This window comes from Prinia subflava, chromosome 20, assembly GCF_021018805.1.
Source record: "Prinia subflava isolate CZ2003 ecotype Zambia chromosome 20, Cam_Psub_1.2, whole genome shotgun sequence".
NCBI classification, from domain to species: Eukaryota; Metazoa; Chordata; class Aves; order Passeriformes; family Cisticolidae; genus Prinia; species Prinia subflava.
This window is the reverse complement of record NC_086266.1, coordinates 2,361,758-2,383,534: the sequence shown is the minus strand read 5'-3', so window position 1 is coordinate 2,383,534 and position 21,777 is coordinate 2,361,758. Positions and strand designations below refer to the sequence as shown.

The 21,777-nt window shown below is 43.1% G+C and overlaps 1 protein-coding gene across 1 annotated transcript in view; it reads left to right on the top strand.

Moving 5' to 3' along the window:
- Positions 1-21,777, top strand: part of MAMLD1 (mastermind like domain containing 1) — a 213,936-nt gene that overhangs the window by 104,052 nt on the left and 88,107 nt on the right. The gene's annotated exons all lie outside the window — the stretch shown is intronic.

The following is a 21,777-nucleotide window of genomic DNA, read 5'->3' as shown; positions in this document are numbered from 1 at the left end:
TATATTCTAATCACTTGTCAAAATTCTTTTTTAAAAATCAAAGCTGTTGAATGTTCAAGAATCCTTTTTATGCATATAAATTACTGTGTTTTACTTTTCTATGATTTAAAACTGATTTTATTAATATTAGCAAAAATGCCGTCACAGACAGACTGAACTCTTGTGCCTTAACTCAAATCCCAGCTAATTATGGCTCAGCTGTAAAGTTATAAACCCTTGAAAAACAAGATTCATAAGAGAAGTATTGACACAGTCTTAACTATAGCCATGTGAATGGAGCCACTGTAATATTGTTTGGAAATAGTGTTCTAAAAGGGAATCTTTTATGAAAAGAGATGCCAGCTGTTCACTTTGGAAACATTTATTTCATTGGCTCGTGATAAAATTGGCTGTGAAAGATATTATTCTGAAACACAGCAACTTCTTAATTTCATTATGACCTGAAGTCACTGAGAAAAACATGATGCCTAAGAGCAGGGAAAAAGGATTGCCACTGTTGGTTTTGCTTATATTGCTTTCCAACAAATACACAGATTTTCTTAGAACAATTCATGCTGGACAGGCCCTCAGAAGGTCATCAAATAACCCCTGCTCAGAGCAGAAGAAAATAACAGTACATTATTTTTATTTCATTTTTGCAACAAAAATTTTCTTTTTATTAAAAATAAAAAATCCATTTGCTTTTCTTTGAGGGAGCAGAAGACTACAAGCATGGCTAGAACCCTCTGCCAGCCCCATCCATGCTCCACAGTCCAGGATTGCATAGGAATAGGTGGATAGGTGGCTGTAACCACAAGAACCCTAACCCCAAAGAGATAAGAAAGGAAAAAAAATTAAAGAAGCAGAGAGGGATTTGTCCTGTTGGCTGACTGATGATGTGGATTGAGAGTCAGAAGGGGTCTGGGAGCCAGATCCAGCATCTGAGAGTTGGCAGGGGAGATGCCACAGCTGAAAATGCTGCTCCACTGCTGTCTTTGTGCACAGAACCTAACAGGAGACAACACCCTCAACAGTGAGATCTGCTGTGAGTGTCCTGTGCTCACGTGGAGCTGGTTCATCTCACAGGAGAGGTGTGGGGTGGAGCATCTCATAGTGCCCAGGTACACGTGGCTGTGGAGTCCTGACACTGCATCCTGCATATCCTGTGTTGTACATCTCTTATATTCTAGCGTGTTTTAATGGTGCAAAACTCTCAGAAATGCAGAGAAGGAAAAACCCTGTGTTTCCTTGGTTATTTTCTCTAACGTGCAGTGCTAAGAGCCAGGTCTGTGTGTGTTCCCTCCTCACTGCTGCATCTCTCTGTCCTTGAGCAGTGCTGAGGAGCTCCTGGTGCTGGCCAGGCCCTGCTGCTGTTATTGACTGCAGCCTCCATCCTCAGCCATGGCATTGAACTTCCATCACCATTGGCTTCATTAGCAATTATTGTTTTGGTGAAAAAATCCTATACCGCCTATTATGGGATGACCTGAGGCCATTATGGAACTGAACGTTCCCATAAGGATAATCTAGCCACAATATATCAAAGGGCTGAGAAAATATCCTTTGTCTCAGGTCATGTAACCAATGTGGCCGTTAAATGTTTTAAAAGCAGTTATATAACTGGCATTTAAAATGTTTTATTGAAAACCCTTAATGCTACTGTAACTAAAGTGACCTTTAGTGGAGTAACACACATCACATCTTAAAATGGGATTTGATTAAAAATATCAAATGTTATAATGTGCTCATGCCTCTACATGCACCATCCTGTCATACCAACCACAGAGGCAGATGTACTTGCTTTGGTTCTTCAATATTATTTGCAGCTTAAATTTATAACCTAGTTACTTTACAAGGAATGATTATTATAAGCTTTTAAACATTCCTTGCAACATTTGACATATGAGCACTTTATTATTGGTATTTTTTTATGAACAGGTGGTATCTTTTAAGGCAGATGTTCCCAAACAGAGAGCATTTGATCTAAGGAGAGTTGGCTGATCAGAGACTTCTCACTGGCTCCTCTTCTCTTTCCGTGCTATGATTAGATCTTTCTGAGAAACAAAAAATGCATCCATTAATCTGTACTGTCACAGAAGAAACCACAAAAGTGTAAAAAGTAGAAAGGTGATTTTCCATAGTAATGCAAAGCAAAACAGTCATGATTTTTTTTTTCTCTTAAGAGATTGCCCTTACTAAAAGCAATTTCAAAAGCCTCGTAGAGAAACATACACTTGAAAAAATATTAAATGTCGTGTTACAAGTCATACACTGCTGATGTCTGGAGTTCTGAACACAAAACCATTTGAATAGTAAGAGTGGAAATGTTTTTGAACTCAAGATAACAAAGCTTGAAGTAGAACAGATACAGAAGTGGGAAGAAAAAAAAAACCAAACAAAACAGATTCCCTGAATGACAATTGAAATGAGAGATACTTTCTAAAAATGGAGAAATGCTCTCGCTGAGACTATCTAGCCCACTGAGAAACACAATTCTTTTTTCACTTTCAAGTACTCTGAAGAGGGCTAAGTGGAAAAGAAACCCTTACTCCATCAGATGAGAGCAAAAGATCATTTTATCTGTCTATTTACTTTCTTGTCTAGTAGCTTTTTCCCTACAACCTCACAAGCATTGGTCATTCCAAACAGATTATCCTCACTATTTTACAGGTAGGAAGTTGAATCATAAAGGAGTAAAGCAGTGTCCAAGATCACCAAGAAGGGCTGTGAGAGGTAGAAATCAGGAGCTGAACAGAGTCTGTAACACGTGCTTTCATCTCAGAAATATTCTTCCCAAATTTCCCTCCCAGTGCCTATGCAAATATCTCCCTCATATTAAAGTGATACGTGCAGAATGGGCAAGGCTTTTGTTGTATTTGGGATTGGCTGGAGCAGGATTCAGGAACCCAGAGGATGAATTTGTTACCAAGGCATTCATAAGAGAACTTGAGGCCAAAACAGACATACAGCCCTGAAAAATACACACAGAAATACTCTGGGAAAGTTTATCAGAAGTGTTAAGGAAATAAGGGACAGCAATGAAATTTAAAATTAATAAAACACACTTGGTAACTTCCCCATATCTGTTCATGCTTTCAGAAGGTCACTTCTACCCCCATGAATTGAAAAGGTACAGCCACAAGCTTTTAAACACCTTGGTGCAATTCTAATAATTGAACAGTTAAAGGAGGAATTTGGCAACAGCTGTGGCAAATAAGGGAGGCAAAGCTTTTGAGGCTCCCTGGGTGCTGCTGGGAAGGAGCAGCATTGGGGAGAGGAAAGGAAAGGAAAGGAAAGGAAAGGAAAGGAAAGGAAAGGAAAGGAAAGGAAAGGAAAGGAAAGGAAAGGAAAGGAAAGGAAAGGAAAGGAAAGGAAAGGAAAGGAAAGGAAAGGAAAGGAAAGGAAAGGAAAGGAAAGGAAAGGAAAGGAAAGGAAAGGAAAGGAAAGGAAAGGAAAGGAAAGGAAAGGAAAGGAAAGGCTGGAGAAAAGGGAGGGCTGGAAGCAACCCAGAGCACTGGAGGAGCCTGGAGCTGCAATGAGGAGAGCTGGGAGCATGAGGTAAGAACCCCAAGCATGAACAGATATGGGGAAATTACCAAGTCTGTTTTACTAACTTTAAATTTCATTGCTGTCCCTTCTTTCCTTAACACTTCTGATAAACTTTCCCAGAGTATTTCTGTGTGTATTTTTCAAGTCTTGTACTGACAGAGCTTGAGAAATGATATTTGAGGTATGAAATTTGTTTCTTTGGCTGGGTGAGACAGAATTGGTGCTGTTGTTGTCAGAGAAGCTGTACATAGAATGGGGTTGATTTCTGAAACCATGGGAGGTGCCTCAGGAGGATATTTTTGCGTTGAAGAAAGTCAAGAATCATGTTAAATGTGTTTAAACAAAAGCACAGAGAAGCCTCTAATGCTGTTAGCAATTGTACAAACTCCTTGAAAGCCAAGTGCTGGAAAGAGGAGAGTTTGGGGGGTTGAAAATAATTCCAGTTGTGAGGATCATACTGAATAGTCAGATCAGCATTTGTGCTCAGTCAGCCCAGGACTTGTCTGCCAGAGAGTTTGATTTTTGCAAAGGGAGAACAATGGAATCGTGCATGCAAAAAATGATAGTTTGTGGAGGGGAATGTTTCTTGACCAAAAGGAAAAAGGGAGTGTAGGCTAAACTTGTGTTTAAAACTTAAAAATGTGAGCAAAAAAAAATTAGGAAGAAATAGAGAAATGGAACAAGCATAAAAAATAGCTCCAAAGGCACTGGATTAAGTAGGAATAATGGTGGTGGCAGCTCCTGTGTGCTATCAGCCATGGTGGAGATATCAGTGAGCTTGTAGTGTGTTCCTTATTTTGGTATTTTTGCAATAATAAATGAGTAGAAACAACAAAAATATTCTAAGAAATGTCGCTATGGAGCTGGGAAATCAGTAGGTTTCTCGTGGAATTTCTTCTAAAAGGGAAACATGAAATAACCCAGAGAACAGTAAATCCCAGTAAATGTTTATACACTAAACTTGACTCTGATGAGCAGCTCAGGCCCCCTCTGCTACAAGGCCCTGGAGTAGAGCTGGCAATTAATCTCCAATTGCTTGGGTGGGAGCAGTTCACAGCTCAAGGGGCTCTGTGGATTATAAATCTGGAGAGCAAAATGAGAACTGGGAGAACTGGTAATGAGGGAAGTGCCAACAGTTAAAGCCATAATCACCAGAACTGCAGGGCAGATAGTCGACACCTCTGTGGCAATTTTCAGTTCAATAACTAAAGCTAAAGGAGTTGCCTAACAACACCACTGAGCTGAGATTACAACTGGCAGCATTATGTAACTGTGACAACCAGGCGAAGTGAAAGGCAAAAAAAAAAAAAAGAGAGAAATGCAAATATATATTTCCAGTCCTAGTTACTGAAGGAGTCTGGGGGATGGAGCCTCATATTTGAAAGCTGCAGAAGGAACATGCTACAACCCATTTTGGATACTCCTCATCGATACCCTGGGGATCTACAGACACACACAAAGAAAAGGATTACACAAAGGCACTTTTTTCTTCATCCTTACCATGAAAGTGGCACCAGAACCATATTTTTTCCACTGATTGAATAACGCAATCCAAGAATTCTTAAAGAACCTGGAGGCATGGCTAGCCTCAGCTCTAGCCACCAGTATGAAATTTTGCACTGCAACGTTCAAATTTACCATAGCAACCTCCACATCACATTTAATACGCAGAGACATCCCTCCTCTTTCCTGTTTAAAGAGCCCTTGTTAAGTGGTTTTGCTGTATTTTAGATGCCAAGATGTCGGTAAGATTGATGGAAGGGTGCACAATCAAACTTGCAAGGAGAGCCTAGCATCTAGCTCATTATGTAAGAGAATTAGCAAGGCAGCTCTTTTGACATGACAGTCCATTATGGCGGCTGTCAATCATACCTTAACATATGCTTTTTTTGTCCTCTTTGGTGATTTCTTTTTTTTTTTTAAGTTGTTCCATTCCTGTTCCTCAATAAAGCAGCATGGAGATGCTTTGTGTGCATGCACAGTAGCTGTTGCAGATCTAGATGGGCAGTGCTTTCTCCACATAATTACTGGGTAATATATAATTATGCACGCATGTGTAATCCTGACTCGTTTGTCTCTTTGTCCCAATTATGTGTGCACAGAGGATTCAGTCTGCTGTGGCTTCTCATAGCTTTGGTCCTCTCACGTGAGTTAATGATCCACAGGTATTTTGGTGCAGAAAGTCTGGGTTTGTTCCTGAGGAAAATGCACCTAAGAAGGGCAGTTAAGAGATAAGTTGGAAAAAGAAGCTTCATTACTCCACATCCATCTTTCTGCCACTTGTTCTTTCTGAATATCTCTCTTTTCTAGCCCCTATAAAGTCCATGTTCTTGTCTTCTAGGGCAACACAAAGGTAACTGCTAACATGAAGCTGCACCAGTGGAAAAGAGGTAGCACATCTGTCCTAGCAATGAACTTTCAGAAGGTTGGTTCACTGGGAAAAGCAAGGAAAAATGCTTTACCTTGGTTACAACTTTTATTGGGATGAGTAGGAAAGTGGAATTGCATTTTAAAAGTCTAGTGGGAATACAATGGTTTGGGAAGGTTTCTTCCTGAAGTAAATTCTTTCAGAAAAGTCCTTTAAATTATTCTCTAGTTTCCCTTCTCTTAGTTTTTCTGGAAAGAAGCTGTGTGCTTTGTTTTATGGCGTTACCTGCAATCCTAGACAGGACTGGGGCATCCATATAAATGCAGATACATTATCCTCTCTTCCAGATTAAGATTTGTTTCCTGGAAATTGCTGACTGAGGCAAATGCTCTTGCTTGCATACACTGGCAAAGATTTCAAGGGGCTCAAGAGAGCTCCCAGCAGGACGGGTCTTGGACAATTGGGATTGTAAGCATTGGCCTTGGTCTTTGTGCACAAATGGATCAAGCATCATTGGCTTCATTGGTACTGCTCAGATGTGCAGTGGTGTGCAGATGTTTGCTTCTGACCTTTTAACGTTCTTTTCCATTAAAAATCAATAAATGATGCCCTGAAATATCAAGTAGGATGCACATCATTCCAGCTGATTGCAGCTTAGGTGCTTTTCCTTTCTGTGCTATCATTTTATAGTCCTTAATAACTGGAGTTTTTTTCCTTAAGGGAGAGAAAATATATATATATTCACAACCTGTTTAACAACTTCAAGGATGTTTCATTCTACTATTTCAGCCATTAGTTGACTCTTCCCCTGGTCTGATCTGCAATGAAATCAATGGGAAGTGTTCTATTAAATTCATTTGGCTTCAGATCAGATGCTGCCATTGACAGCTCTAATACAGGCAGCCTGGTCTTTGTGATATCCACCATAATGGCACAGTGTGGTCCCAATCCTGCAGCCTGACTCTGGGAAAATCCCTATTGACTTCAATGAGAGCTCTCCTAAACTAAAGATTTCACAATCAGGTAATGAGCAGCAATGAGCATACGCTGCCCTCTCTATTACATCCTGTAGTCAGACTACTTCTGATGGGCTTCTATAAAGTGATTTTTCTCTGGCAATCTGTGCTTGCAGCAGCACCTGCTCTGTTAGTCTCTCAATTCTTCTCTTAACAAAACAGCTTGACTCCGCAGGTGAAAGATTCTGAAATGTTTTAATTAACTAGCTTGAGCACCATTTGATTTCTATCTCCCTAGATGTTTCAGAAATTGCAAACTGCTTGGTTTTGTGACTGCCATCAAACAAGATTTGAACATACGGAACAGGCTGCTATGAGAGGAAAAGGTGCTGAGTTTATAATGTAAAGTTTATATCAGGCCACTGTAAACAGTGTGTGTACACAGCTTATCACTGGGAGATTTGACTAGCAGTGTTCCTCAGGCTGCAGGAGTCATTCTAGAAACTGTGGGCCAAATCTTATAGCTCTGATTTAGTCAAAACTCCTGTCGAGCTCAGATCTTTTGAGCTGAGGCTTATCTTGAGTTTTAGAGAACGAAATAAAAGATCAACTGGAAGAGCAAAAAAAAAAAAAATCCCACCTAGAGTTTTTTAAACTCTTCGTTTTTCAGGTTACACAGGAATATGCATTTTGGTAGGCTGGCATTGTACAGAAGCAATTGGAGCTCTCAATCATCCAATGAAATAATTACTGCAGTGTTCTGGCCATGTTAGCATAGCTCAGTTCAGCAGGTCAAAGCTCTCAGAGAGGGATAAAAGGAAGGCAGTGCTGGGATAAAAATAATAAAAAATAAAAATAAACCAGTGCTGGGAATCCTTGGAGACATCCCACACCCTGCCCCAGCAGCTCACAGCAAGGAGCAGCTGGAGATAAGGGCTTGGTGTGTGCCTGCAGTGAAATAGGCTCTTCCTAAAGGCCTCAGGATGGACCTGGATTTAGCAGCAGCACAAAACAAGCAGGAGCAGCTATTGTGCTTTATTTGCATATATCAGCCCGAGTTACTTGCTTACAGGATTTGATATCAAGCTTCTGAAAAAAAAAAAAAGAAGAAAAGTAGGTGTGTGAAAGGAGGGAAAGCCATCAGATGTCTGTTGTGGCCAGTGGGAACTTTTTTTAGTCCTGCCAAAATGATGAAAATATACCTTTAGTAAAAAGATAAAAGCTAAAATTCTCCTGTAACAACTTGCCTCCATGATCTGGAATATCACAAAGCTTTTAAAGGGATGAAAGCTGAACAGTTTCACCAGTACAGCAGCAAAGCACAGTGTACATTTGTGGAATCCAGGATTTGAACACGATTTAGTCTATATGGAAGGGGTTTAAAATGTTCTACACACAGTAAGAAACCATTTACCAACAAATCTTTAATAATCAGTGAAGTGCTTCTGGGGGATTTTGATTTTTTTTAAGTCCAGGATTATGACACAAGTATCTTTGCAGAATTACACATATTACTGTTCTGAAGACAGAAACCTTAATTTTTAGGGTTTTTTCCTCCTCACATTAAGCCCAGTAAGCTAAATGAAGTGTTGTGTGCTGCATTGTGTCTTTTCATAGTTCCTGAACAGAAGCCAATTTAAATAGTTAAAATCCATTTACGGGTAATGTTCCTCACAAACACTGCACCACTGAGACTATTTGTCTTTCTGAACTTGTGCTAGTGCTCACTGCATTAGCAGTTTAATCAGATTTGTTAATGAATAATGTTTTGCTTGCAAAGTATATCTTACGTGCATTAAGCTCTTAATTGTGGAGTTGCCACAAGCCCTGGATAAAAGGCGGCAGGCACTGAAGCAGTCAGGAAATCCAGATCTCAGCTGGGCTCCTGCTCCCACTCACTCCTCCATGGAATTCCCCCTGGATAGGGAACAGGCCCTGGTGAGCCCTGCCTGGTTTACAAAAAAGATGATTTTCCTGATGTAAGGTGTTTTTGGGTGGTTTTGTTTTGTTTTGTTAACAAAACAGAGGCGTATATGGGATTTTGATCCCATATAATATTAATTTAACCCCAAAGAATAGTTTCTGTACTGTTGATTACTGGTGTGGATTTCCCTGCTGATGTCTTTGCTCTAGCCTTGGAGTTGTGCTCTCATTCTTTGGCTTAGCGTTTTAAGAAATTAACCAAAAAATTGAAGTTTGATGTACGTCTTGGGCTGTTTTAACCTATTTCTTAATGCCTGGTCCTTACTTTCATCCTAAAGTTTCATTCATGTCTTTTTCTTGAGTGGATGTAATTTATTAGTAAAATATATTCACTGTTGGGCATCACAAAATTCCACGGGCTGGGCAGTATTTATTAAAGTAGAAGCTAGCTTTTACATTCTGACTAGTGATAAACCACAGCATTGTGTATGAAACTTCTCATTTAATTGCAGTGTAGAACAGTGGGACAGAAGTAGGAAGTGAGGTTTTATTTCTCTTTGAAGTTAAACATTCCACTTCTCATTTTCTTATCAAGTTTTCAGTTTCCTATGCCTTTGAAATACAGCGATTATATAAAACATGGCTTTGAACTATGTCATAGAAAACTGTGTGCCAAATTTTTTTAAGGCCTGGAAGTACATATAAACATAAGTTGTTTCACATAATATCTTGTTTTCTGAGGTTTTTTGGAATGCAAACTAGAATACGAAATCAGAGTTAGGCACTTGTTTAAGGACATAATGAAATCTCAAAATTATCAAATAGGAAATCAGGTCTTGGATCTGGGTATTAGTGATCAATTCCTTCCTCAGTTTGGGTGGCAAAACACTTTTGCAATGTTTTAAATATGTTCATCTTCCTCCATAGTGATTTCACTTTTTTTTCCCAGGGAAGGTTAGTGTGGTCTCAGGCTGGATTATCTCAAATTGCCTTCCTTAAAGTATCTTTTTCAATACTGCGAATTGCAATTTTTATTGAGTCATTCTGAAACCTGTCCAGCTTCAAAGAAATGAGACAGACGTGCCTCACCAGGGTGGTTTTGTAGCTGTCTGCTCTGTGCCTTCACTGCTGGGCTGTGCCCCAGCAATGTGAGGAACCTCTGTGCCCATAAAGGGCACAGCTGGGCCGAGCATGGTGTCTTGGAATGGAGAGTGTAAACCCCCTCCCTCCAAATTATTACAATTTTGAAATTAGGGGCTTTCAGGCTAAAATATGGGAATAGGAGTAACAGTTCTTTACTAGGAATATTAAAAATACAAATGCAGTAATACAAAAAACAAGTAAGCAAAGAAACAAAAGTCCTAGAAAACCCTGACAGAGTCAGAGATACGACCTGACACCCTGTTGGGTGTCCAAATAAATCCTCCTGGAATGACAGATGTGGTTCTGTTGGAGTAGAGGTGATCCTGTGGAAAAGGGTTTGGTCCAGTGATGGTGAGATGGGAATCCAGTGGAAAACAGGACGTCTGCTGTTCCTACATCTCAGTTTTTATCTTGGTAGGAATGGTTGGCTCCTCCCCCTGGGTGTTCCATCTCCCAATGGATGATGGAATGTGTCAGTCACTGTGAGCCTCAATGGCCCATGAACAGAAGATATCCCCGAGGGTGGGCAGTGGTGACAGAGATCACAAACCCTGCCCCACCTGGTTTAACAGCTGGGCTGTGATCAGAAGGCATCCGCCCTCCTCCCCCCTGGAGCTACAAGAGATAAAAATATCTCCCCAACTGGTGTCAACAGATGAAATAGAATAATACACTTTTTTTTTGGTTACATAACCCAAGACAGATGGGCAGCCAAAAGCACCTGTGGCCAGTGAGCTGAGCTCGGTGTGCACTGTCCCTTAGCTCAGGTGACACCTCAGGTGGCTCAGAGGTGAAGCAGTGTGCATGGAAGCCACCACAGACCCCCCTCAGCCCCATCCTTTGTTCCACCCAGCCGCTGAGGATTTGGTGGGAGGCAGCAGCTCAGGGTCCTCGTTTCCCTGAATGTGATCAGAAACTCCCCACACACATCCTGGTGCAGCGGGCTCAGGTGAAAGGTGGTGCTGACAGCTGGGGCTCCTGGCAGTAGCACATGGTGCTTTATTTACATAGGCTCGGTATTAAATGTTCCCCTCTGCCTGCTTCGCTCACTTGCTCCTGCCCTTTCCCAGCTGATACTGGGAATTGCTCTGCTCCAGTGGTGCTAATTCAGGAGTATTGTGCTGGCTTGCTAGCCTGGCTCTGCGAAACTATCGCCTGGGTTTGGTTTTTTTTTTCGCCTCTTAGAAAGGAAAAAAAAAAATTTAAAAAAAATCCTCTGGGCTCTCCTGCTATCCACAGATGTGGATTAGCTGGTGGCACAGCAGGGATGTGGCACCATGGTGGCACAGCTGCTTCCAGGGCAGAGAGGAGCTGGGGGCACCACGAGGCTCCACCAGCCGGCAGAGGCAGAGTGTCCCCCGGACATAGCGGGAGTGTCCCCCGGGGCAGAGCGGGATTGTCCCCCGGGTAGAAGCGGAATATCCCCGCGGGGCACACCGGCAGTGTCCCCGGACAGAGGCGGAGTGTCCCCCCCGATAGAAGCGGGGTGTCCCCCCGGGACACACCAGCAATTTCCCCGGACAGAGGCGGAGTATCCCCTCGGATAGAAGCGCGGTGTCCCCCCTGGGCACAGCGGGAGTCCCCCCGGATAGAAGCGCGGTGTCCCCCCGGGACACACCAAGAATGTCCCCGGACAGAGGCGGAATGTCCCCCCGGGACACACCAGGAATGTCCCCGGACAGGGGCGGGTCGCGGCCCCGCCGGTGCAGCCGTGCCGGGGCCGTGCGGGGCTGATGCTCCAGCCGGGCGCGGGGCCAAACCCCGCGGGCGTCACCGCTACCGACGGCTCTGCCGCCAGCCTCCAGTTCCTTCCTGGCTTTATTTATTCCTTGTGGTGAGCACCAGCTGAATGCGCCGTTTTATCCCCGGCAGGGCAGGGCACACCCAGCGAGGAGCAGCAGAAAGTTCATCGCGGCTCCAGCCAAGCCGGGAGTCTCGGCGGGGTCACCGGCAACGGGAGCGGGGCGCGTTTGGCTGGGGAAATGTGAGCAGTAAAAACGGTGTCAGCTCCATCCAGAGCAGTGCTGGGTTCACCAGCTGCTGTGACCCCTGCTTCCTAAAGCAGAGGCACAGGGAAACCAGATTGTGACTGAAAACCTCATCTGGTATATTTGCCTCTCTGGCACTGTATTTTGGCTATAGAAGGACTGAAATCTTTGAAAATAATGTGTATGAGATCCCTTTTTTGTGTGTGTGCTTCTGTGATTCTTCTGCATGGGTGGCACAGCCCAGCATACCCCACTGATTCTGGAGCTGATCCTTTCTACTTTGGGACTTCAGTGCAAGTTTATCTGTCTGATCTTCCCCATCACTGTAAGGTTTTTATTTAGCACCTGACATGGTGTTAAATTCTTTTTCTCTGTGTACTTAGGGGGCTGCTGTGCCCCAAGCAGTGTCACCACTCGCCCTTCAGCTGATTCCCCAGCAGCCCCCATGGCAGAGAAGAATATTTCAGTGTTGCTAAGCTGACACCATTTTTCTGCACACTTCCCTCATAAAGCCAGCAGACCTGAGGGAAGTAATTGCTCCATCTTTGGCTTAAGATAACTTCTGACACCAAGTAATGGTTTATAAATACTCGAGAGGCAGGTTTTTCTGGAGAGAAGGCACACTGCCTATTAAGTGCATGAGCAGTCAGCTGTGACTGATTTTACTCTGGTGTTTGGAAACTTGTGAAGTTGTGCTTCAGTAGAACCAGGATTTCACCTTTTTGGTAGACGCAGGATGCTCTCAGCAATTCTATGAGATTAACAGACACATATACACCAAAATTATTGTTTCATTTCTTAGTCATGTTCCTGCTTGCAACCAGATACTTCAGCCCTAATACTCTTTGGGTAACTCTGCTGTTTTCTTCTGTATAGTCCTATTTCCTTTATGGGCACAGCTCTGAAATATGACCAAGTGCCAAGCCATGGGACCAAGGTATAAAATGCATATGAAGAGCAAACTAGCTCTGCAGCAGAGCAACCAATGCCATAGCCAGGGGTTTGTGTATAGCTCACATTTTTGTGTGATCTGAACTATGCTATAAACAGGAGAGAGAAAAATCCCAAGTCAATGAGAATACTGTTACATAAATAAAGTCGTATTTATTTCTTTGGCCTGAGAAAATGTTGTGACTACAACATTGAGGGAGATCAAAGAGGCAAAAAAAACCCCAAACCCCTAAGTAACACAGTAATAAGTGGCGAGTTCAGATCTTCTAAACTGGTCAAATGTGCCAGAGCAAGTTCTTCAGCCCTCCAGTGATCACAAGGGGAACAAAGCTGCAGAGCACACAGGAGGGGAGCCTGTTCTTGGCTGGGTCCTGACTAACACTGACAAGCTGAGGGTGTAGCTGTGGCTGAACCACTGAGCAGCAGTGAATGCAGTGAGGGGGGCTGTACTTTGTTTGAAAATGAAGCTTCCTCTCATTAAGAACACATGGGAATATCTGAGGAAAACTGATTTTTAGAACAGTTAAAAAGGGGAAAATTAGGTCTGACAGAATAGTGATGTGTAAAACAATGAATCTAAGACAAAAGGTGCATCATGGAATTCTCAAGATATCTTTCATAATAACAAAGCTAAAAGCCATGCAAGATATGGAAAGATCATTTTCTTTCAAGATATGGATTTTTTTCTCCTAATTTTCTGGCATGCTGTTCCTATTTAGTGGCCTGGGAGCCTCTCCTCCATCTGCCTGCAATGCTGGGTCTTGCTTGTACAAGACATCACCAGTGAGTAAAGTTACTCACACTTTATATTCACATACAAAGCATTGTTTTGCTGCCTGTGTGAGAAATAAAATATTGAGACCTTGCTAGTATTTAAGAAAGGACAATTAAATGTTCAGAAACAGGTCATGAGCTTATCTACACTGATGTTAACTAGGATAAAAATCTTAAGAGATTTAAATACTTATGATTCACGGCATATGTAAGTACTGACTGATGAGACTTAAGGAAATATTTCCCTCTAGGGCAGGCTTTTCCATAATCAACCATTACAAGCACACTTCCTCTGGTCCATGATAGACTACAGGGACAGCAGATCCAGAATGTCACCTCCCATCTCCCTGCAAGGAGCAGCTGTGGCTGGCAGCCCCTGTCCTCCTGGAGCCATGCCTGCTGCAAATGTGCAGCCTGTTAGGGGGTTCCACCAAGGAAATATGGGGGGTTCCAGTTATTTTTCATCAGTTTAAGCTCCTTCCCAGGTAATGTTGTTGAAAACAGTTCCAAAATTGCTGTGGATTGATTGTTGATCTGATGTTAGTGACTGGTTCAGCAAGGAGTTTTCTTATTTGTGTGTGTTTCAAGACAAGATTGCAGTTAGCCTGGGAAAAGGGAAAAAAAAATATATATATATGTATAGGGAAATTACTTCATGCTCTACTTTAGGCAGAGTCTTGCTTCTGTAGTTACCACCTGCCTTACTTCAAGACCAGCAGAAGCCGTGAGTAGGACTGTCAGGAAGGCAGGGGTGACTTTGAACAAGTGTGGTCCTGTTAGATCAGCAGTGAAAGCTGCCGTGTCCTGCCACCAAAGACAGAGGTCCTGGCAGGCTGCTGCTCCCGTGCTGTGGCACTAATGTATGGAAGTGTTTGTCAGAAAAGAGAGGGGGTTTGATGTGCACAAGGATCAGCAGCTGGGGTGGGTGCCTGTGTCTTGCACATCTAAGGGGGAGCTTTCTACACTGCCTGGAACAGCTCAACATCCACCACAGTGCTGTGATCTTTAACAAGTCTCCTGCACTGTGAAGGCACTAAAAATTGGAATCAACCCCCTTCTCTGTTGACAGCTCTTTATGATCCTCTCACTGGAAATACTGAAGTCTGCAGTTAAAACGGAAATATGTTTAAGAAGTATACTTTTGTCTGTGTTTGCCTTGGCTAGAGGCTGAAGTGAGTGCAGTGTGAGAATGTGGTGCAATAAAAGAGGCTTCAAGAAAGAAAAGAGCATGAGATGTGTATGTTATAGATGTAAATATCACTAGCAGAGCTGTGCTGCAGAATAAATTGAAAGGTTTATAATGGGTTTCTGTCAAGAGGTTGCATAATGGTTAGGAAGGCAATACGTGGTTCAAGTCTAGAAATGGCAGCAGATGGAAAAGTATTGATTTACATTAGTGACAGTAGAAAAATAAAGGAAATAATTGAGCTACAACAGCTAGTTTCATGCTGAAAGAACAGTGTTCACATTCCAGTTGCTTGCTGCTACTAAGTGTCATGGTGACTCCAGGAGAGATGTCTGTATTTCAACCACTGACTAGCATGTTTGAGGGCCAAATAATTTAATAGCCATCAACACTGAATTTAATGGCATTATTCTGTATTCAGCTAGTGCTGTTGAAAGCAGAAATTTGTCTTGGTAGGAAACAAAACAATCAGTATTGCTACCAGACTAATGTAAAAGATGTAAAAGCACAATTGTGCTCAGCACTAGAGAATAGGGAAGATGTCAAAGATGCAGCCATAGCCTCTTATATGCAGATCAATCTATACTGACAGACTCTGGATGACTTAAAAATGATCACGAGATCACTCCAGTCTCCACCACTGGAATGGAGTTTACATGAAATGTAAGATCACTGGAGCAAAGCATCCCAAATACCCCTTTGTTCCCACTTCAAATCCCTAATGAGATTGGAAAGGCACAGAAATCACTTGGCTTTATCCCTGTAGTGAGGAGGGTTTTCTTCTGGTCATATAAAGCAAAATCTGTTCCTTTGTGCCACTTTTACAGGATCAGGCATTCTATGCTGGGATTTATAATCACCTGTATGGGGCTGCATCTAGACCATACAGGAGAGAGAGTTCCCTGTGGGTCCAAGATCCCTGGGCGTGCAAATCAAGTTCCCTGGTGCCTGGGCAGCCAGGCTCCTTCCTGGGAAATGAGGAGGGATGATGATGATGGTGGCTGGGTCTCCACTGACAGGGGCTAGCAGGACAGGAATCTGCAATGGGGATGTGCCCCTGAATCTTCCAGCCAAGCACGAGCTTGTGGCATAAACCTGAAGAGCTGCATGCAAAGGGACTCCTGCTGTCTGTGCTCCCCTCCTGTCCCTTCATCTCTCATCTCTTTGAGCAGAAATGCTGAGCTGAAGCAGGCTGGGTCCCAGTGGAGTCTCATCTCCCACAGGGTGCTTGTGCTCCCCTTTCTTGGTGTTTTAGGAGTGACAGAATTCCTGGACGTGGTTTCTTTTGTTGCATGGAGAGGTGTGTCTGGATGTAGGTCTTCACGTAATTAGCCCTGGAACAATAAAAGAATTAGGATTGGGTGTTTAAATCTGAGGCAAAAAAATTATACAGGGGTCAGGTAAGGCTGTGAACTGTGTTGTGCAAAACCCTGTATTTTCATCAGCCTCCTCTGCACACTTAACCCACAAGGTACAGCTCCTGCAGCTGGATTTGCACCATGGTGAGGCAGCTTTGTGGCCACAAGTCCACATTTGCAGAGCAAGGCCTGAAGGACCTTTTGAAAGATGAGGTGTGCCCAGTTCTGGGGGTGCTGCTGACACTTCCTGCCATCTTCCACTGGTCCATCTGCCCCAGTGAGTGACAGTGCCAAGCAAGGAAGAGGACTGGGATTTCTGGAGGGACCTAGGCTGCTTCTTAAAGGACTACTAATATTGGCTGCTGCAGGAGCAGATGGGATTTGCAGGAACCCCAAGCTCCATCTGTTCACAGTAGACACGATGAGCCCACGATCCAGGGCACAGCTGAATGCACTGGCCAGCCCAGCACGGTCAGCTGGAGGTGAGGAACAAGTGGGTCAGAGCAGCAAGATTAGAAAACAAGCAGGGAAGGCTTCTTGCACTAGAAAATGGCAGAAAACATTTTTCACCACTGTTGAAATATACCTGTGGTAGAAAGTCCAGCAAGGCCACCTCCTAAATAAGCCTGGCTGTCCTTCGAGCAGCCTTATTTCCCTTCTGAGCTGCCCATGGCTGTGGCTGCACTGAAGGAGCCAGAGCTGACTGCAGCATGCAACCTTTTACTTAGTGGGTGGAGCTGGCACAGCAGCATTTGTAACCTCAGAAGCCTGAATAACCCAGTTTCTAAAATCATCCTACTTGCCAGCCTATGCAAAGAACATATAATTAGAGCAGCTTTGACTATTTCTGTTGAAATAGCTCTTGCAGCTTCTTGTTAGTTCTGATAGCAGGAATGTTGCTGCTTCTGCACTAATTGCTGTAACAATCTTCCAAGGGCTCGGTCCTGCAGTCAGTCATTCCTGCTGAGCATGCTGCTCTTAAAACTGAGGGACTCTCAGCCCTGGCAGAGCAGGGAGCAGTGCTGGCTGATGTTCTGCAAGCTTTTTTTTGTATAAAAGGAAGAGACATCGTTGCTTGTTATTGATATGGTTCTTCAGTGTAATCTGCTCAGCTAAACTCCAGTGTAATCTTCTCTGCTCCCATCAGGCTCTCCACAGCCAACTTCTGTCAGGGTCCATGAGCTGTGCTGTGACTCTCAGGAACAGCCTCTGCTGCAAAAAAAATTGGCCCCCTTGGGTAAAAGATGAGTTCATCTAAGACAGCATCCCTCGCTGGTTAACTCGTTACTTTATAGGGGAGAAGATGCTCCCTTGGCTCCCTGTTACCTGTGGCATGGTTAGCATTCTCCACAAAGCTTTCTCCTTGTTTTGGCTGTGATTCTTTGTTACCACCTGATATTTCCACATCTACAGCACCAGGGCACCGTTTGCCTCTCCACAGCACAAACTCCTAGAACTGCTCACCTCAGATGAGGCCACGTTTGTTTTGTCAGCCATGGCAATCTCAGACTCTAGCTGTGCATGCACAGAAGGCCAAATCAACTCTGTATCCTGGAATAGCCTGGGAACATCAGAACTTCTCACCAAAAGGCAAAACTTCCTTTTGAGAGCCTTGGCCAGCCTTGGTGGGGTCAGGCTAAAGCATTAGCAGACCAGGACCTTGTCTATGAAACATATTTTAGAGTGGTGTATTTGAAATTCTTTAACACAAATTTATCAGGCACTGCCTCTGGGGCATTTGCCTGATATGTTGCAATCATCTGGATATTTTAGCAGAGTTTCAATAGACTTGCGTCAAAATCATTTTGCCATCATCTTGACATAGTAATGTAGTCTCCAGTGGCTGCAGTGACATTATTTTGCCATCATCCTGATATCATCTGTTACAGCATTGTGGTCCCCATGCTCTGGCATTGCTGAGCACTTTGCCTCATTATACTATTTTCATAAGCTTGCTCTGAAATTTGTGCAAAATACAAAATAGCTCTGGTTTTCGTAGCACGTTCCAGGCATGGGGGAGTTCCCTAAAATCAGAAAAGATATTTCAAGTATACTGCTCTGCTATTTTAAGAACACTCCAGATTTTTAACATTTTTCCTTTAAATGACCAAAATGTTTAATTCATACAAAACTGCCAGAAAAAAAATGTTCACTTAGGAGGTAAATGATGTTTTACTCAGAGTTTGGCAGGAGTACTGAAAACTGGTTCCAAATTATGCTTTGTTAAACTCTTCATCATTAAAAGCAACATAAACTTAATCTTTTTGGGGTGTACACTGGAGGAAACATTGCTTATTGCAGCCTGAAATAGTCTCAATATTCATATGTTTGTGATCCAGTGACTTCTTTGGGATCCAGCTTATTTTGAACCAGCTCAGTCCTTTACTGTGTCACTCTAAGATCACAAACATATCCCAAATATCTTCAGATGCACAGATAATTTCGGAAATTGAGAGTATTGCTGAATTGTCTTGGGAAAGATAGGGAAAGGCTTGTATCTGGGTTTAGCCTGGCCATATTTAGCTAAAGCCATCCTCAACTTGGCCATATTCTGAGCTTAGGACAATTTCTCCAGTGGGATTGTTCATGTGAACATTAAGTACACTCATAAGTATTTGGAGAATCCAAGAGTGCAAGAGACAGATGTAAAGATTCTCAGTGACTTTAGTGGCTTTAAAATGGCTTCAGCAGCTTTACTGAAGAGCTTTCACTTCTCATATTTGTAGAAACAGGAGGAAAATTTAAGCTTGGTGCGTCAGTCAGTGCACAATGGTGATCCCCTTGCAATCCTCTAAGCACTGGAGTTTGAAAGTTAAGTATGGAAAATGCTGGCTGGGGTGTTTGAGCTCTGTGTAAGCTCCAGGAATGCTTTCAGCAGGGGGTACAACACTGACATCACTGCAGACCCAGCTGACACAGGACCTGATGCTAAGTAGCAGTTCATATTTTTCAAGCTTTTTGTAAATTGCTGTAGGGTCCCTGCTTCTTAACACCCTGCCTTGGTATTCTCATATCTCAATTCCATGGGTCTCTTTTTCACCTTTTTTAGTTAATCACATTTTCTAAAGAGAACAGCAATAAAAAAGAGGTACCCAGTGAAGGCATTAATCCTTTTTTTCATGCCCTCATAGGAGGCCACCAGATTATAAACAAAAATTTTTTTAAAAGTAGTTTGGTTATTTCTTAATCGGGAGAAAATAGCTGGGATTTCTCTTTTTTTGCTATTGATGTTACCCTTTTCAAAAGTCCACACATAGCAGGAGTTTTAAAGTTTCAGCTTTTAAAGTATGTTGTCTCACATTCCAGTACTGATCCTTGCAGTATTGTCTCTTGGTTGGCTGCCCTTTCATTTCTCTTCAATTACAGCTCCCTCAAAAGCTGTATAGAAAAAGATGCAAAAGAATAACACAGGCCATTATTCTGGGCTTTCAGTGGTGATAGACTCCACTATAGCAGACATTCAAATAATGACTGAACTATCACTCCCCTCAGAAGCTGTTCTAACAAAACACCAGCAACAAAATTCATGGGGTTAGTTATTGTTTAATGGTGACAAGTTATGGGATGATATGGAATCACTTTTTGTTCAAACCCAGAATTACCTCACGGTTCTGTTAGCTATATTAAATCTTCATTAGTCCAAAAACAAGACTGAAATCAGGCCATTCATACACTGACATCTGCTGAGCTTGCAGATGAATAAAACTTTGTGCTTCTTCCCTACATTCAGTGGGTTGGCAAAGGAATAATTATTTTCTGTTTGTATTTTGTTCATACCAAGCCATCAAATCGTGGTGCAAGTACATGCAATAGTAAATCTCCCATTGTCTCTAACCAGAGCCATGTCTGGGTCCATCTATATGCAAGTTGTAAAGTCTGTCCTGAAAGAAAAAAAGCTGCCTGGTAACCCTGTGAGTGTGCCAGCAATCATAAATGTGGTCTGTTTTACAGGGCAGGCTGGAAAACTCCTTGTGCTAGGGGAAAAAGTTCCTGACAGCAGCACCACTGTGCCCAGGATGGGAAAAAAGCACATCCATTAGTGATTCCTTTGTCAGTGGGAGCAGCTTATCTTCATAATGCAGCCAGGGAAAGCTGAATTCCTGTCAGGAAAACAGACAAGGAGCCACTGCTGTAAGCTGGGTGGGAGGAGAAAAATAGCAGGGACCAGGTCGGTGGCACTCTGCTGAAGGGAGTGAGAGGGGAGTTAGATAAAATGAAAATAGGGTCAGTGTCAAAATGTTTGATTAAGAGGCAGCAACAGTGGAGTGAGCAGGAACAGGAGATCACAGGAGATCAAGGGTGGTGGGGAAAAGTAACAAATGCAAAAAGCTCAGGGATCCTCTTTGAATTGTCTAGAGGTTTTTCCCAAGGAGAAACATTGCTTCTGGAAAGGGATCTCCACCTCCTTTACCCTGGTAGGAGGTGCAGGTGAGAGGTGTGAGAGGGTTTCATTGATCCTCAGTGAGGAGGGAGACCCCAGGAAAGGGACACTGCTGCCAGAGGGGTGGAGGTGCTGTGAGAGGAGCACCTCTTCCACCTCCCTGTGGGTGAACAGCAGGAAATGGTCACAGAAAAGCCCCTGCACCCCAAAGGGAGGGAGGGAATGGCTTTTGTGAGCCCTCATGCTGGGGCTGGGGGGATGAGATGTGTGAGGAAGAGCTCAGTGAGAAGGAAAAAGGGCTTTTTCTCTGGGTGCCCACAGGCTAGAGCCCAGCACGGAGTGTTTAAAATGCTTCTGCCAGGCTCTGCTTGCATCTTTCATTTTGAAACAATGAATATAGCTATTCCCAATTTATAGTAGGATGCTCAGAGCTGGCAGATCACCAGCGTTGTTCCTTCTCTCCTTGGATTAACCCAGTGTTCTCTGCATTTCCCTGAGCTGCTGCCACCAGCCTTGTTGTTTTGAATCCTGCAGCACCAGCTCAGTCCATCAATCACCACAATCAGTGCTGGCACTGAGACACAAAATAGCATGGAAAAAACCCCAGTGTGTAACCCAGGGAAGGGCTGGGTGGCACTGTGAAATCAAGAGCAGACACATCCTGCCAGTGGCTGCATCCTCTCCTCATTCCCTGCTCTGTGTTTGTGTTTGTGTGAGTATGCACATGAGTTGTGTGGCTTTCCTCCTTCCTCCTACAAGTTTGAGAAACTTGGCCCAATATGCCAGAAAAACCTACTGAAACAGCAAAATATTTAATGGATCCTCTTTATGCCTCAAATCCAGTCCAGGCTGAGGAGAATGGGGGAAGGAATTGTAATTAAATAATTAGTTTTATGTATTCTTAATACATGCTTTATTAGCATGTAACTGAGTGTTGTTAACTGAATGAAATGTGTTGTGTAACAGATCACACCTCCTTTACAACTGACACCCTTAAGATAGAGATCAGCGTTTGTACAAGAGCAGAATGCAAGAATTCTAGAACATTTTGCCTTTTCAACCAGCAGACAAGCTCTGCCTTCTGATTTCCTCAATTTTATTATCATTTTAGCGGTGTCATCTCCTGCTGTGTAAGTTCAGATAAACTAACTTCCTCATTTTCTGGGAGCTGTGACTTTCTTACAGCCCTGTGGCTTCAGTGGGCAGAGATAGACTGACATG